We start from the raw sequence: 14,923 nt of genomic DNA on the forward strand, positions 1-14,923 counted from the left end.
ACTTTTATAATCAAACCAAAGAAAAAAAAGAGAGAGTAGAGGAAAAATAGGAATATTTTCATATAAGAATTTACAATCCAGGGGCCAGCCCGGTTGCGCAGTGGTTAAATTCACATGTTCCACTGCCGGCGGGGGGTTCGCCGCTTTGGATCCCAGGTGCGGACATGGCACCACTTGGAAAGCCATGCTGTGGTAGGCATCCCACATATAAAGTAGATGAAAATGGGCACAGATGTTAGTTCAGGGCCAGTCTTCCTCAGCAAAAAGGGGAGGATTAGCAGCAGATGTTAGCTCAGCGTTAATCTCCCTCAAAAAAAAAAAAGATAAATAAAAAATAAAGTAAATAAATAAATAAAAAATTTACAATCCATGTTGCCTCAGCCTTCTTTGTGAAAGCTATTCTGGGATCTTAGTGGTGAGTCAAACCAGTATTGGGTGGGGCCAGGCGGGGGAAATGGCCCACAGTGTGGCTCACTTGCCGTACAAGTTTGGTGGAGTGGGGTGGGGTATGGTAAACTTGGGTAGAGTCCAAATGGGCATTAATATGCATTCACTCATCCATAATTCAGCAGCTATTCCTAGAATGCCAACTGCGTGCAAAACATTGTATGAGGAGCTAGGCCTGGAGCTTCTGTTCTAAGAGAATTCTTCAACTGGCATTATGATAAAAGCTACAAAGAAATGACAAGATTCTAAGACAGTTTATAATAGCAGAAGCTGACCAGATCAAGGGGTAGGGAGATCAAGGAAGGTGGCTGTGAGGAAATGATACATAGTTTAAGTTCTGAAGAGTGAGCAAACATTAGCCAAGTATGAGGATGGGGAAAAGGGAGCATTCTAGATAAAGAGAATGGTTTGTGGGAAGGCCCAGAAATATGAAAAAGCACGTCAAGGTCAAGAAACTGAAAAGCCACAGTGGCTGGAGCTTGGAGAGTGAGGAAGTTACCGGTTGTGAGATTTTTTTTTTAACTCTCTGGCTGCTCTGGAGTAGAGGGAGCAAGAGAGGACACAGGGACCCCTGGATGAGGCCATTACAGTGATCCAAGTGAAAGATAATGGCGGCCTGGGTGATGGTTGTGACATCAGGCTTGGGGCATAGTAGGCAAATTCCAGAAATGTTACAGGAGGTAGAATTGATAAGAATTGCTGCTTGGTTGGTTATGGGAAACAGGAAGTTTTCAAGAATGACTCCCACATTTCTGACTAAATGGTGGTGTTACTCACTGAACTAGACGACTTGGTGAGAAAGTTTAGGAGGGAAGGACATGAGTTCTGTTTCACCAGAGTGGATTTCAGGGTACCTGTGAGACATCCCAGATGTCAAGTAGGTAGTGGGTTATAAAGATCTGGAAATGTCAGGACAGGTTTCTATAAGGTGGGTGGAACTTGGCAGCAGCAGCTTCTGGCAATACTCATTGCCAGGCAGGTGAAATCATCTTAATTCCAGGGAGGAGCAGTCAGTTAGTTGCTATGTGGGGCTACTGGGAAGTCCCTAGCCCGTTAGCGAGAGAGAGAGAGAGAGAGATGTGCGTAGAAGCACATTTACCGAGTGCCAGTCATTGTGTCATGCATGACCTTATATACTCCTCTAAGGAAGGTGTATTTTCATGGCTTGTGAATGAGGAAACTGAGGCTAAAGAGCATTAAATTATCTGCCCAAGGCCATTCAACTAATAAGTAGTGCAGTGGAGCATATCAGTCCTGGTCTCAACCAGAAACAGGTGGCACACTTCAAAGACGGTAATTCAAGGAGGGATTGTTAGTTTGTTTTTAAAAAGGGTAATCAAACGAGGATGTAGAGTCGGGGGCCACGAGGAACAGTGCAGTACGCTGAGGCTAGGAGCAGCTGAGCTATTACTACCCCTAGGATCAAGGTATCAAGAGAAAAGAGAGGCTCCCAGACTCCACAAGGAGAAAGTTGTCTGTGTAGAAGCTGCCTTGAAAGGAGCAGTGATCTTCAGCAGAGGGACACGGTCAGCCTGGGGCAACCTCACTCAACTCTCTTTCTCTCCCTCTTATCTTTTATCAGCACTCCCATTGGCCAAACCCAATAGGAAACCACAGGGCAGAGAGCTGGGTGGAAAAGGGTGGAGAGTGTGATCAACAGGGAGCAAATAGAAAATAGCAGGCACATTGGGACTTTCATTGGGGTCTTCCTGACTCCAAAACCCATGCTATTAAACCCTGGGGCTCCCAGGGTCAGAGCAAGAAGGGGTTGCTCAGGGTAAGTCCCTGACGTGCTGGAGTACACATGGAAACCGGAGCAGAAGCCCAGCCAAGCTTGCAAGTCCTGGACACCAGGTGAGAGTTAGAGGAAAACTGAAGTTTGCTGAGGAGTTCTGTCCAGGCCCATCATCTACCTGTGAGCAGACCACCTCTGACTCCATCTGCTTGTACAGAGCTGAGTTGTACAAACAGCCAGGATGCCTCCCCTCATGACACCTCTCTGCAGTATCAGATAGGGTACACTCATTGTCATTTTATAGATTCGCAAATGAATAAATCAAGGATTAAGTGGCAACTCCATTTATGCAGCCATGTCAATTCTCCTTGACTCATGTATCTGAATCGCTGTTTGAATTATAAAAGCAATGATGGTCAATATAGATTCTCCCTTATATAAAGAAGCCTGTTCAAGAACTGTTGTTTGCTTTAGGGCTTTCTGTTTAAATGTCCCTATTATCACTTGAAATGTCAGATGAGATATTACTTTGCTATTAACATTTCAGGCTCTAAATTAATGACTATCTGTCAGGTATGGCAGCATACTCAGAAAACTGTTAACTATTTCTGACTAGGGGGACTTCAGCTTAAAAATGTATAAGGTAATTTAGATGTCCCATCCTTGACATTCATATCAATGGGTTGTGTTCATATTTAGTTTCTTGTTCTGACAATTTTATTTTCCCTCTATTGCTTCTGTTTAACTGCTGTATAAATGACTGCCCTCTCAGCAGGAATTCTCAAAGAACAATACATCATTTACATTCAGAGGTCTCAGGAATGTTGTTTATATTCAAGAGTTCATCTTTTATTTTTTCAGAAATCGCCTCAACTTAGGGGTCAGTGGAAAGAGACACATTGGAACTGTAATATTGTTTTCTGTGTAGGAAAAAATAAATGAGAGAAGGTAAGTGGAAATTTGGCATAGCATGGAGTAAGCATGGGGTAAGCCATGGCAGCTATTTCATTTTGCTTAAAATCCTACTTGCTACATAATTAGCTAGAGAATGTTCCTTGAGAATGGACTAACAAGAAATTGAGGATAGCATATCTCAACTCCATTAAGCATTTTTTAACTAGTTTTTTGCTTTGTTTTGTTTTTTTGGTGAGGAATATTGGCCCTGAGCTAACATCTATTGCCAATCTTCCTCTTTGCTTGAGGAAGATTGTCTCTGAGCTAACATCTGTGCCAATCTTCCTCTGTTTTCTATGTGGGTCACTGCCACAGCATGGCTTGACAAATGGGGTAGGTCCGTGCCTGGGATCCAAACCCACAAGCCCAGGCCGCCAAAGTGGAGCATGCTGAACTTAACCACTATGCCACCAGGCCGGCCCCCTTTTTTTAAAGTAATAGTCCAAACTGTATAAAACATTCAAAACGAAAAAAAAAAAAAAGAAAAAGTAAATTACCCTTCCATTGCACAGGCAACCACTATTAATAGTTTCTTGGATATCCAGATATTTTCTGCACATATACAAGTAGAGAGAGATGATTTTTATGTGAATATTAGTATAATATAGATAATGCTTCAAACCTTGTTCTTTTCATTTAGAAATATATCTTGAAGTTCATTTTATATCAGTCATTTCTTGACAGGAAATGTCGAGGAATTCATCATATAAATCTATCTTTTAAGGTTGATTTCTAATTGAATTACGTTGTGTTCTATGCATTATCAATTTTTTGTATTTGATCCTCTTGTAACCAAGTATGGTAAACTTTTATAAAATATTCCATTGCAAATATGCTCAGAAAGAATGTATACTCTCTACCTGTTGGGAATAGTGTCTCTCTCTCTACACATACACACGCTCAAACGTACCGCATCTGTCAAATCAAGCTTGGTAATTGTATTGTACAAATCATCTGTATCTGACTAATTTTTGTTTACTTGGTCTATCAGTTTCTGATGAAATTACGTTAAAATTTCCCACTATTACTGTTGTGCTGATTATTCTCCATTTGCCTTACCAGATCCATTCTTAGCCCCTCTCTGCCCTACTCTTTTGCCCTCTGCCTTCCAGTTAGGTTTGGCCCGTCTCCTTGCCCTACCAGGGATCTGGCTGCCATTCTGTAGGCCTTGAGCTCATTCTGGGCAGCCGCTCCTCCACAGCTCCAGTCTGTCATCCAGGAATACCGTTCCCTCCGTTTTTCCCTTCAGGCCTAGGGGAGCAATGACTTCCCACTGAAGCCCACTGCTTCACCAACTCCTCTTGTTCCCTCAACCCTGTATTCACCTCTGTAAATAGTCCATTCATTCTCTTCATTTAAAACCTCCTGAGCATGGCATCCATTTCCTGTGAAGAAATGACTGAATTTTCCCTTCTTCTTATAATTCAGTCAGTTTTTGTTTAATAAATTTCAAGGCTAAATCGTCAAGTACGCATAAGCTTGTGTTTAACGTATCTCCTTGGCGGACTGTTCCTTTTGTTTATTAATGGGGTTTTTTAAGTGTTATTTTGTCTGATAGTAACTGATAAGCGAGTATTCTTTTAGTTTGTATTTGCCTGGGATAGTTTTTTCTTTCCATCTCTTATTTTTCAACCTTTCTATGTTGTTTTATTTTGAAGTGTTTGTCTTTAAGAAAGTTTTATAATTTGATTTTTTAATTCAATCTGATAAAATAACAGGTGAATTTTAACTATTCACATTTATTGTGATTACTGATATATTAGAACCGGTTTCTGCCATCTTACTTTGAGTTTTCTGTTTAACTCCTCTTCCAGTTTGGTCATTTATTCTTTAAATTATAATATGCTTAACTATCATTTTGTCTAAAGTATGAAATTATTTAATATCTCTATCCTCTTCCCTGCCAAGAAATGGACCTTAGCACATTTTAACTCCCCGTTGAACACCTATCCCCATCTTCCTTATCATTATAGAGAATTTTAATCCCAACTTTTTTGGCATAAAAATAGATTTTTTCTTTATAGTCAATAGTTAAAAGGCATTCATCAACATGTTTTGTCAGTTCTGTGGTGGCAGCTCAGTGTGCTAGTCCTGCAGTGATATCAGGATATCACAAATCCGGTCCCTGAACAAGTGGTGTTTGGCCAGGTCCTTGCTGCAAGACCATATCTATTTCCTATTGACTTCTTAGGTAGGCAGCCTCATATAAGCTGTAACCATAGTCAGCAACCAGGGTGGCAACTTCATGGGTGGGAGAGCCTCATTCCTACTGTGGCATCCTGCCCTGGTCCCTGCCTTCAACCTTGAACAGCTCTGTTCACTTTGGACCTGGAGTGACCACTTTGTGTTTCTAGTCCATTTCTGGAATATGGGAATGTTTACCATATTTTGAAGTACCGCTATATATTCAAAGTGCTCTTTCTTATATTTTAAGTGTCATTGCCATGAATTGTTCAAGTGTGCCTCAAAGTTTAAATTGGTGATGGTTTTTTGACTGGAAGTTGAAGACCAAAGTTTGTATCGAACTCTTACAACGCACTTTGCCCTAAGTGGCAGAGAACACCTACAAAAATGTGTCTCTCTCTTCAAGAAGCATATATTTCCTAAGGGATATAAGACTTATATACATACATGAAACAATTTAAAAAATTCAAAACTGAATAATATTCAAGTGTCAAAATATGTGATGTTTTCTGCAGGTGTAAAAAGAAAGACGAGCTCCATGGCAGTTGGAGTGCCTGGGGATGACTGTTTTGTTGTTCTCCGTTTATTTGGAGGGGAAGGAGCGCAGGAGGAGGATGATTATACATGTGTTGAATAACACGCAGGCCAGTGCATACATCTGTACACATGAAAGAACATTTTATTAATTATTATATGTTGTAACTGATCCTCTTCAGGGAACTCAAGAGAAGACCTAAATATGCACCTTGAAAAAACACGATTCATTTACTTTCAACTTCCTCTAATATATTCAATTAATTGCTAGACGCTTCTCACCTGCTGGGAATGTCATGAGTAGGAGCTGCCCATACTGTTAATATAATCTAGTCATTTCAAAAACCAAAAGACAAAGTGATTATTTCAGTTACGAACAGGTGATTCAGACTGATCTTTTTTCAGGTGTTCAGCATACAGTTCTAATGAGGTTAGAGCAAAATTAATCGTATTTGGTTCCATCAAACTGTATAACAGGCTCTTTGGAAAAGGTTTCAGAAGTCCTTCCAGTCCTTGGGGTGGAGGTGAAATTCCCACCCCTGGCCCCTTCCCTGGCCTAATCTGCATCCTGCCAGTTGTTGACTCCGATAGAGTGACCATCCCTTCAGCGTGGGGGCAGTAGTCTGAGTGAGTTGACCTGATCGGAGAGATTGTAGATTCAGGTATGGGGATGGGGTTACTCCTGGGTCATGTGGAATCTGGACCTCAGCCAGCTGGAAGTTATCACACTTTTCCCTGAACTCAATTTATCACTATCCTGAGGGTGGCATTTTTAAATATGAATACCCTGAATCATAACTTTTGTCCCCTCTAGCCTATAAATTCCCTGAGGGAAGAAGCCGTGCCTGACTCATTTTTGAATTCCTCAAATACTTTAGCAGAATACTAAAGTGGCACAAAGAAGCCGTTTAATAGATGTATGGTTGTTTGTGTAAGGGCCAGAGAAGTAGGTGTACGTGAACTGACCCTGTCAAACGTGCACTACGTTACGCCTTTCTCTTTAGCCTAGTCCCTTTCTATGCCTGTCACATACTTCTTTTCTGCTTCTCATTGTAATAACATTATTATAAGTGGCGCAGAGACGTTAACTAACCCACTTGAGGACACATAGCTAATAAGACACAGAGCCAGGCTTTGAACCCAAGCAGTTTGACCCCAGATTTCATGCTCTTAACCACCATACCATTCTTGGTATAGTATCAGACACATGGGAGTTCAATAAACACCCATCTTCTTGCTGTTAATCTTCAGCCCCATTCTTTTGTGAGACTAACTCTGACTCCAGATTCATAGCTAAATTACTCTAGAGTAAGGCTTATTCCTATTCTTCTTTCTGGCGGACTACCCAGCAGTCCTTTAGAGAGTTTGGGCGTGTTCCGTCTCCGATGGAGAAATAGTCAGTGATAGGTACAGTCACAAAACCAATTAGCTAAAATTAGAATGAGCACCTAAAGGTATCCTCATCAGAAAATGTGAAGAATAACTGTTTTAATTCTATTACTGTCAGTTGCTTTTGAGGAAAAGGGGAAGTGACATTATTTTCCTAGGTGAGACTTTTTAATCTGGATATATTTTTTAATCTTATTAAAACACCAGACCATGTTCCTGACTTCACCTCAAACCCCAATACTTTAAGCAGAGAGAGTTACTAGTGCTAACAAAAAAGAGAAGAGGCGGCAATAATCTCAAATGACCAATTACCCAGGTATAACTTCTTATGACTTTGGAAGGCCATCAGAGACTCCACGCACTTGTTGCCAGCAGTCTTGGTCGGACTAATGACAGTCTGCGGCTTCTTTGGGTAGTAGAAAGGAACAGCCTATACACAATCCACTCAATAACTGAGGGTTGTAAATGCAGTCCTATTATAGCATCATAAATGCTTAATTCTAGTAACACTAATACTTTTAATCTGTGATTCTTCAATAAAGCATGTTTGGTTATGTACTAGATATTTTTATTTTCTTTAAATGGGGCTTTGAGTGTCCATGAATTCATCCAATAAAGATTAATTGAGTGCCCACTATGTGCCAGACACTGTTCTTAGTGCTCAAGACAGATCAACGAACAAAACAAAGATTCCAGCCTGCAGGGACTTTCTATTCTAGCTTTAGAGGAACCATGCAGAGGTTTGGCATTGGACCTCATGTTGTAAATTTATCAGTTGAAGCCGAGTGTTTGATATATAAGAGTAACTCAGGAATTTTTAGCACAGTTCCAAATTACCAGGCACTTTCCATTCTCAAGAGTTCTATCAAGTAACACATGCAACAGTAAAAAGTATATGCAAGAGTCCCAGTATAGAATGGCCACGTCTTAGGACAATTTACACCCAGTCTTAGGAGATGCTGTCATCACCTCAGAGATCATTAAGAAACCAAGTTAGTCAGAACTGTGGCTCTAAATCCTTTTACTACTAAGGATTCTTTTGATTTTGCACCCCATGTTTTGAAAAATTTAATGCTTTAAACAAATCCCACTTATTAAGTAATAACAGATGTTTTCCCCTGTATATGCCATTTCTGCTGCTTCTAGCGGTATCAGAGAAACCCCAGCAACCAGGAGTTCAAGAGAGATACAGACCTAAAGGAAAGATTGGGCACAGGCATGTTCCTCGTCTGTACCCTCATACTGATGCTCCATCTGCCCCTCCAGGAGCCCTTGCTATAGGCTATTGAAGTGTGTGTGTGTGTGCATGTGCCTGCAGAGATAGATGCTGGTGTTAGAAGTCATGTAGGGCTTTTAAGACACCCCTTCCTGAGAACCACAGTATAATTGGTATATTAGTTTCTTAGGGCTTCTGTAGCAAATGACCACAAACTTGGTGGCTTAAAACAACAGAAATTTATTTTCTCAGAGTTCTGGAGGCCAGAAATCTGAACTCCAGGTGTACAGGCCTGTGCTCCCTCTAAAGGCTATGGGGGAGAATCCTCCTTGCCTCTTCTAGCTTCTGGTGGCTCCAGGCGTTCTTTGGCTTGTGGCTGCATAACTCCAACCTCTACCTGTCTTCACATGGCCTTTTCCTCCTCGTCATCTGTGTTTTCTCTTCTACTATCTCTTATAAGGATACTTATCATTCAATTTATGGCCCACCCAGCTAATTCAGGATGATCCCATCTCAATATCCTTAACTTAGTTACATCTGCAAAGACCCTTTTCCCAAATAAGATCACACTCACAGTTCCAGGGGTTACTATGTGAACATAGCTTTTAGGGGGCTGCCATTAAACCCATTACAATTTAATAGGCCAAAAGAAAAGCTATCAAAGCTAGAAATCAAAGTATTAGGTGAAGTTTTAAAAATTCTCCCACCTTCTTCAATACCCCATACTTTGCTCTTGTCTGAGATATCTGGCTACGGCCTCAGCTCTCAACTGAACGTTGCCGCTGGACTTAAGCTCTACTCTTGGCCCTGAGATCTGGTTCCTCATCTTGGTTTTCCTTTTGGCTTAATCCCTGAAATAGCTCTTGGTATCCCCTTACATGAATGACTTCTATTGACTCTGCAGCCCATCCACGTTGCCACCAGCCATGGTCAGCATGGCTTGCTCCCCTGTTGACCAGTCTTATTACTGATAGGACACACCCGTAGTGTTTCAGTCAGCCAAGACCTTGTTGCATAAGGGCATGACTCATGACCAACCAAAGGTCCTCCAATGGCCTGCATGGAGCTGGAAACCATTACCTTCCCAGAGCTGTGCTTATAAAAACTTATAATCCCAGAATTAATGTGGTGCTATACTTCCCCATGATGACAGAAAGCAGATATTTGCCAGAGCCTCCAAATTCCACGGCTTCCTTTTATCCTAAAGTTCTTTTTACCTGAAAGGACTAGTTCTGAGTGCTTGGGATTTATCTTATCCTATAAAAAACTGGATTTCAACATGTTTTGAGATAGAACCATCTTGTTTCTTTCTTTTCCAAATTCTGCATTTCATTTTTCTTGTTTTTCTTTTGCTCTCTTGGCCGTGATGTTCTTTTTTCTCCCTTTGGAATGAACCAATTACAATTTTCCATTTGAAAATAAATTTCATCATACTTTATTCCCTGTTTTCTAGGTCATTTGTTTTTCTAAATGTCTCAAGATCTATCTGAGAATTTTGTAGCAGATCCAAAGTATGGTGCACTATAATTCTCCTTGAAGGTGAAAAGTGTAAGAGCAAGTCTAGACTTTGGGCTGTGGCTCTTATGCTAGAATCCTAAAAACTGAGTCTATGATGTGATTTTGAGTGATCTACTTGTTGACCTTTTCACCCACTGAAGAGGTATCCAGAGACTTCATATGTTAATCACTGCCGTAACCTCTGTGCCCTAAAGACACATAAAAGCAATAAATGCAAGTATCATGAAAATTACCTGTTATTCAAATATTTAAGTTTACAGTCTTGCTTTGCTTTGTTGCTTTATAAAGCAATAAGTCTTTATAAGACATCTCATAACTAAGGAAGTGTGGAGATGTCAATGTGACCAAAACATCAGATTATAACCAGAATGAAATTATAAGATATTTTTTGCAGAGTGCTTACATGAACATTGTCACAATACATTAATTATATTGACTGGGCTTCCAAATTTAGGCAGCCTGTCTAGTTCAGTACACTGAGCGCTCCATTAGCAATAAAGTACTCCTAAATTCTAACTTCAGTTCTACTACTGATTGGCTGTGTGTAGTAAGTAAACCATTTGTTGTTTCTTTGCCTTTGGCCTTGTAAAATATAAAAGTAGAAAAAGAGTAAGACATGGCTAATTGAGTCCTTAATATTTAATTGGAGGAATTCTTGGCTCCAGGGCCAGTTTTTAGTTTCTAATAAAGTATTTATGGGGCAGTGTATCAATAGCTTCTCCTTCTTGCTCTCTGGCCTCCCCTTGGCCCCACACTGCATACCCCAACTTCTCCCAAAGAAGGGCTTTTTTGTGGCCCATGGAACAAGAGCGACTATCCTTGGAACCAAGTGGGTGAATAACTCAAATATATTCTGGGTTTTTTGTATATTTATTCAGACAGCTTTTATGCTTCTTTTCTAACATTTGGCTGCCCAATCGTATAGATAATTTCAGAGGACAATAAACAGCTTTCAAATAGTGATTAGAATGCCACAAAGATGACCAAGTTAAGAACTAAGATTTTCTTACCCAGAGAATGGGAAACTTACCTGGAGTGGGATAAGCTTATTGCAATCAGCTTCAACTGTTTCAAAGATTATTTTATAGAAGATAATGACTTTGTTTCTTATCCTCTCTAAGATTAGGACAATAAGAAAGTAATCATGGAGGAATTATGTTAGGTATAGGTAGAGAGGCCTATTAGGATGCCAGAAGGGTAGTTGCTTTCTCTAAAGAAAAAAACGATCCTAATCCGTTACAGCTATCCCAGAATCAGAGAAATAAACCGTCGCTTCACAGCTCATCACATTGATCAGCTTCCTAGAGTTTAAATACCTCCTGAAGAAACTCTGTAGCCTCCCCTAGAATCTCATTTCAGTTTCTTTTCGTTCTTGCAGCAGGAACTTAATGCTGAGGAGAAGCCCCTCTGTGCATTCAGGCTTATTTCCTCTTTCTTCTGGGAGGGGAGCACAGATGATCACCACCCCATGTGACATCCCTCAAATACTAGATCCCTATATTATTGTCTTTCTTTCTTTTTTTCCCTAGTCCTCACTAGGTCTATTTCCCAAAGGCTTAATTATGTTGTTGCCCTCTGATTTTATGATGAATGGCAATCCTGACACCCCCTGACCCTGAGAAGAAGAGAATTCTTGGCTTTATCTTTGCACTAAGAATTTAAATGCAATGGAATGTATGAGAAGAATAGGTCATTTTTCTTTTGCAGATCACCAATTGCAAGAGTCTTTTCATAAAGACCAGTATATCAATTTTCTATTGGAAATACATTTTTGTACAGTATGAAAAAGTTTAATCTTGAGCTCTGTAGCTGCCAGAGAGATGAATGGCTCTTCTATTTTGAAATGGCTTCCAACAGATCTGAGGACCAGGTATCATTTCTCTCCTTGATGAACTGTCAGGCTTCTATTTATGAATCTGGTATGTTACAGGTGGCTACAGTAGCTTCTTATTGTCAGCTACTGGTGCAAATGGTTGTTTCTCTACCTATGGCTTATAGTCCTGTTACCTAGGGCTGAAGGATATTCTGAGTTACACAGTATTTAATGCAGAGAATGAATAAAGTGCTGTTTTACATTTATTTTAAAATTATTTTTATTAAGGTGAAATTCACATCACATAAAATTAGCCATTTTAAAATGAACAATTCTGTGGCATTTAGTACATTCACAGTATTGTACAACCACCATCTATATCAGGTTTCAAAATATTTTTATTGCCCCATAAAGAAGTCCCACACCTAACTACCTCCCAGTTCTGGCAAACATCAATCTGCTTTCTGTCTCTATGAATTTACCTATTCTGGATGTTTCATATAAGTGGATTTGGACAATCCATGACCTTTTCTATCTGGCTCCTTTCACTTAGCACAATGTTTTCAAGGTTCATCCACATTGTACCATGTATCAGTACTTCATTCCTTTTTTATGACTAAATAATATTCTGTTGTATGTGTATGCCACAGTTTGTTTATTCAGTCATCCTTTTGTGGTTTCCACCTTTTGGCTAGTGTGAATAGTGCTTCAAGGAACATTCATGTGAAGTATTTGTTTGAATACCTGTTTTTAGTCCTTTGGGGTATATACCTAGGAGTAGAACTGCTACATCATACGGTAATTCTATGTTTAACCGTTTAAGGAACTGCCAAACTGATTTCCTACATGTGCTTCTGAAAGGGAAAACCTACAGCATTAATGAAATGAACTTGTATTATCAGGAGGGGCACAGCCTTCTGAGCCTCTGAGGAGAGTTCTCTGAAGAATCAAAGGGCACATAGCCATTGGCAGCAAAGGTTTTTTGACTGACGGATCTCTGCTCCTGGACAGACAGAACCAAAATACACTCTGAACGACAACAGTAAGCACAATCTCCATAAAAAACCAAAGGAAGAAATCTTAAGTCAGCCCCAAACTCCAGGTAAGTTTTTGCCCTGAGGTTTCTTTGAGATGCTTCAATCAGTGCAGATCTATTGCCCTTTGGCCATGTTGCTACTATAATTAACCTCAAACCCAATTAAAAGAATTCCTTTAAACAAAGAAGCCAATTCTGATAAAGTCTTCTGAGAAAACCAGCCTAAGTTTGCCAGAAGTCAGGTTTGCGCCCCTTCCTTCCTGTCAGCGTAAGGATCCTCACTTTGAATGTTTGACAAACACTGGCAAATTAATTACCATTTAATTATCACATAGGAAGACATCTGCCTGTTTTCCCAAATACTGTTACTGTGTTGTGGACAAATTGGTATAAAGACTAATCTAATTTGCCTATTGTAGAAATAGAGTGGACTTTTAAAAGTCCATGCTTATGTTTAGTTTTCTGAATGTCTCCATAGCCGTTTCCTTTTGTGACCCTGATATTGAAGATATAGTGGGGCATTGAATGATATACAGCACACACCCATCCTGCGGTGCTAGTAAAGGGCAACATTAGGATGTCTGACCTCATGATGTAGGAAAAAATTCACCATCCCTGTAACACCACGCTTGATTAAGCTGTGCTGGTCATGGTGTGCAATGGAATTACAATCATAACAGAGTTAAGATGGAATAAATTAGAAAGAAAAACTCTACTCTTTCTTAGAGGTTTTGTTTAAGTCAGTATAGCTGAGATCATGCGCCCGAATAGCACACTCAGAAAATGAGCTCATCCATCACAGATCTTGCCATGGTGTAATTCAGAATTACAAAGTTATTATAGTCTGAGCAGCGTGATTGCCAGAGAATGAATCCTCAGAGAACCCTGGGTAGCCCGAGTCAGAGGAACTGCTCCTTGGCTGCTAATCCAGTGTGTCTATAATAGTTCAGCCCTGATCCCTGACATTATGCTGTTTGAGTCACATGCTTTTGGAGATTACTTCAAGTTTAAGCAGAAAGGTCAGAAGAGGACAGGGAGGCAGGGCAGCTTGGGGTTCCACAGATGCACTCTGTGATCAGGTGGCATAGGAACAAATTAGGGAGAACAGACTACGTGCGGTCTTCTTCCCTCACAGGAAAAAGACTTCTCCTGGAGGAGAACTCACAAATTCCTGAGAAGAGAGTAATGATTATGCCTGTGGGGAAACGAAATGTCCCTGAAGTGGAATTTTTGAACTCAATCATACATAATTGGTGGTAGGAGACGGGAGACAGCTTGACACTTCAGGCTTCAACCATTCAGGATTCGGTTCATAAAAGAATTTACATTAAAACCTTAAGTCCCAATCGCTCCTTATCCCATGTTATCATCTTGAGATACTAGGCTAGTTAGATTCCTAAAGTTTGCTTAACATTTTCCAAGAACAGGAGAAATTATTCTTTGTGTGAGGAGTTCATATTCATTTCTCAGTAAATTATCTTACTGAGCTGCTACAAAACTCTTAATACAGTCGTGTGCTGCATAATGATGTCTCGGTCAACAATGGACTCCATAAGCAACAGTGGTCCCATAAGATTAGTACCATATAGCCTAGGAGTGTCATAGGCTATACCATCTAGGTTTGTGTAAGTACACTCTATGATGTTTGCACAATGACGAAATTGGCTAACAATGCATTTCTCAGAATGTATCCTCATCGTCAAGCAGCGCATGACTGTATATTAAGCTACTCTTGATATTTTAAAAAAATCTTGCGAAATGCATCTGATCCAAGTTAATAATTCACAGCAATGTTTTTGGATGACGCCCGGGTACACTGCTTACATAAACTGAGTCCAAGCTCTACATATTAGAGATTGTCAGGTGATGTCCTTTCAGCTGGCACACAGGGCCCTTCCTTCTTGCCAGAGTAGAGAGCAAGTTCTTAGGAAACGTGCAAGGCTCATATGACTAGTGAGAAGTGATTTGGCCCCTAATGAGATTCTAAGTCCCATTAAACCAAAATAGGAATCAGGCATCACATCAACCTTGTGAAAGCTCCAAGAGCTATTCCTGTCTCCAGTACAGGGAAAATGAATTGTAGAACCTCAATGAAAA

At 40.2% G+C, this 14,923-nt stretch overlaps 1 long non-coding RNA gene across 1 annotated transcript in view; it reads left to right on the top strand.

The window, feature by feature from the left end:
- The first annotated feature begins 704 nt into the window (after positions 1-704).
- The window catches only part of LOC139075551 (uncharacterized), a 55,867-nt gene continuing 41,648 nt past the window's right edge, over positions 705-14,923 (top strand). Inside the window, exons 1-2 of the long non-coding RNA XR_011526046.1 lie at positions 705-2,301; positions 12,693-12,892. This is a non-coding gene — a long non-coding RNA (uncharacterized lncRNA). The remainder of the gene's footprint in view (positions 2,302-12,692; positions 12,893-14,923) is intronic.

The sequence above is a fragment of the Equus przewalskii genome, chromosome 14 (assembly GCF_037783145.1).
Source record: "Equus przewalskii isolate Varuska chromosome 14, EquPr2, whole genome shotgun sequence".
NCBI lineage: Eukaryota > Metazoa > Chordata > Mammalia > Perissodactyla > Equidae > Equus > Equus przewalskii.